Raw genomic sequence first — 3871 nt, forward strand, 5'->3', positions numbered from 1 at the left:
TGGCAGGAACCATGGAGGACCCTGATGGAAAGGGTAAAATAACAAGCTTATTACAGCTGACATTTAAATTCCGCTGGACAATTCAGAATCAAACGAGTTAACCTGTATGTTTGCTGTGTATTTCACAGGCCTAGTTGCAATCCGTTATGCATCTCAGACAGTTGATCCAGTGACTGGAGTGCTGGCCCCAGTGGTTGGAGCCAGGCTGGATATGTCCAGAAAAACCGTCGTACCTGTCACAGCTTCCTACTGGCTAATGATGATGGATCAAACTAGTAGTGTGCAGGTGGGAAATTAATTAAGATCTTTCATTGATTAAAAAGAATACAACTTTCACAAAGTGAATCTTATGTCTGTTTTTATAATTAATTCGTCAGAGGCAGATTTTTTTTTACTTTCACTTAACTTCCAGTTTTTCATTTAGCAGCCTGCTGGATTCATGATTCCTGACATGGAATTTTTCAGAATCTGATGTTTGTCCTTTTTTTTGCTGCTATTGTGTGCCAGGTAGAGGCGCTGCAGAGAGAGGTGTGTGTGCGAAACACGTTCTGGCAGCAGCAGAGGCAGCGGGAGGAAGATATTCTCTCTGATCTGGACTCAGCTCTATTCCAGTGTCTCTTTAAAGCCACAGAAGCAAACTCTTATCAGGTCAGCAGGAGTTTTGGTTGTAAATATCTCATATAGCCCCGGACTCAGAGTGTAGGAGGAAAAAATCAAAAGGGACTGAACCTTTTGAACATTTTGAAATGAGTAAGTGGGTGTATAAAAGATGGAGGCAACAGCATAGAAACAAATTCTACAGAAGCTTTTCATATACTGGCATGAACTGGGAGTAAGCAAGTTTGTGGTTCAGGTTTTTAGGACAAAGTGCAAAGTCACTCTTTGTATGAGTGTCTGCTTTTGTGGCTTTTGTATTGCAAATTTCTGCCTCCACTTTTTGTCTTCCAAGTGTGAGCATGTGGTCTCTGCCGCAGGTGCAGTGGTCAGGGCGGCAGCTGAGAGAAGCAGCTGTGGAGCTGCAGGATTCATCGCAGACCGAGGCCCAGAGGAGAGCGGCTCAGCGCTCCCACTTGGCTCTGATCTTGCCTCCACATGTATTACACATCCTCACACTGGGTAAAATTGGCTCGCAAGTTGGCAGAATGAAAAGCGTGAAGGAGATTACACTCATGACCTGCTCTGCGTTTCTATTCATCGCTCTCCAAAAGAGAGAGACGCTTCACGCCAGCGTCTCCTATCGCACTCTTCAGTTGCAGAGTAATTTACATAATTTCAGTTTTTTATTTGGGTTGGCAGCACGTCTCTGTCTGTCGTCTGTCTGTGTGTAGGTGACGAGGAGGAATGGGATCAGCAGTGTGTTTTGCACTCGGAGCTCATATCTGGCCTGGAGAAGGTGGATGTGTGTCTGGAGCAGCTGCAGCAGGACCAAGAAAAAAGGATGACACAGGGACGAGACCAGGCTTCAACCCTCCATGCTATGGTCTGTGTAGTGACTATCCAATGTCCAATGTTCTACCTTTAGGCACTTGCATATGTGTGTGTGAGAAGGTCTTGACGCGGATCCAATGATTAATGTCCAGCATGAAAATATATTTGGGTGATGTTCCCGTTTATTGCAATGAGTATGAGCAGACAAAGTGATTACCGTTTGATGATATGAATGATGGTAAATCTGTTACTGTGATTATGTTTGGGTCTTATGGTAGGAACCGTGTGTTCCCTCCACCTATGCCCCTTAACTTCCATTCACCTGTAACCTATAAACACATGACCTAGTCATGTGACCAATTACCCAACACAAATACACACCCTAGTAGTCAAAGTAAAAAATTCTAACAATATGTACACCAAACTATTTACAAACATTAGAACACAAAACTGGCTCCTACAGTCTAAATTAGGGATCGACCAATTATCGGCCGGGCTGATTATCGGAGCCGATCTTCGGCATTTTGACGCATATCGGCATCGGCCTTTTTTTTTTTTTTTTTATCCGATGGCCGATAAGAGTGCAGAGTGCTCACACACATGGCGGAGAGGAGAAAAAGTTCATTTCTTTGCAAATTTTATTTAACTTTGTTTTATTTAATTAATAAAACTTCAGGAAGTTATTTATTTATTTATTTAAATTTTCAGTTAACTTTATAAGAGATGCTGCTGACCCTGGGAACTCCCTGCGCTTTTTGTTTGTTTGTTTAATAAACATATGCTTAAAGGCATTTAAACAAAGTTAAGTGTTGGAGTTTGTATTATTCAAAATTTTGACGCCAATATTTTCACTTTTACTGCAAATGAATATCGGCTCCAAATATCGGTTATCGGCCTCCTTGACTACTAATAATTGGTATCGGTATCGGCCCTGAAAAAAACATATCGGTCTATCTCTAGTCTAAATTATAGTTTTGTGGTCTATTTTGTGGCCCTGTAGCTTAATTGATGACACAGGTTTACCCTCAGTGCAAAATCTATATGACTCATGCTATAGGGAGCTTTAAATGTCTAGTACTAAAATGTTGATGTGAGCTTTGTGCTGTGAGGTGCAATCTGTAACATGTTAATGTCAATAGGAACTTCCTGCTTTTTCTTTCGTAAGCCCGTTTTTATTCATCCCCCAGGACAAAGAGCTGAGACAGAGAGAGCTGTGGGAGCAGTGTTGCTCCGTACAGACAGAGATGGAGGCTGCTGTTGATGCGCTGCATTTTGCCAGACACCTTTCTCAGCTCCGGGCCGACACTGCTCAGGTCAAATGTCACATACAAAAAGACAATTTCTTTCTCATTATGAACTCTTTTGCCAACAATCTGTTTCAAAGCTAAAGATGAATTATTGCATAATTACAGAGGGTCATCAAGAAGTTGAGAAATGATGATTTGCTGAGCCACATCCTTCTCTCTGTTTGTGCAGGCAGTGCTGTGTGGGAACTTTTGGTACAGAGAATATGGTCTACTTCAGTGCAGTGTACACAGACACACTGTAAAGGTCATGGGTTTGCTACAGCAGAAGGCTTTACCTCTGCTGCAGAGACTGAACCAGCTCCTGGAAGACAAACAGCCCGCCAGCTTCTCCCCTAACACCTGCAATCAGCACATCTCCGGTCAGTCACCAGATAGGGGCACTACGTGTGCCACATGATACGGGGTATGAACACATGATAGGAGGCAAACATTCAGAAATATATCACATGTTGTTTGAGAGAAAGTCCTCATTGAATAATGCCATTTTATAGCTATACTTATGTTCTGCTTCTGTCTGTGTCATTGGATCTGCTGGTTTGAAGTGTTTTGATATACAGTCTTTGAAATTGCTGTCCTGCAGCCCACGATTCCTAGTATTTACAGCATGGGAGCCTGCATATTCCAGATATGAGGACGTTATCTACATTTTCCTACACATTTCTGTTATTGTGTTTAAATAAGTGCTCGATAGACTGGAAAGGTGGGTGGGCCTCTCTGGTGTAAATCATACTTGCATGACGGGGACTATTTTGTGTCCTTTGGTAATTATGAATCCGAGTGTAGAAAAATAATATGTGGCGTTCCCCAAGGATCCATTCTTAGGCCCCTTCTATTCAATATCTACATGCTGCCACTTGCTCAGATTTTGGAATTAAACAACATCTCTTACCATGCTTATGCAGATGACACACAACTATATATATCAGTGTCATTACACGACTACAGTCCCTTACACTCACTGAATATGTGTATTGAATTTTCTACAGCTAAATAAAGAAAAGACTGAAATGATTGTCTTCAACCCTAAGGAAGAAAGGTTAAAAGTCAGTGCTTACCTTGACTCCATGACACTAAAATCAAGCCAGAAATCTTGGTATAATTATGGACTCAGACCTAAATTTTAACAGCCACATAAA

The sequence above is a fragment of the Semicossyphus pulcher genome, unplaced genomic scaffold, assembly GCF_022749685.1.
Source record: "Semicossyphus pulcher isolate SPU_LCO1_2020_fin unplaced genomic scaffold, fSemPul1.0.p SCAF_19, whole genome shotgun sequence".
NCBI lineage: Eukaryota > Metazoa > Chordata > Actinopteri > Labriformes > Labridae > Semicossyphus > Semicossyphus pulcher.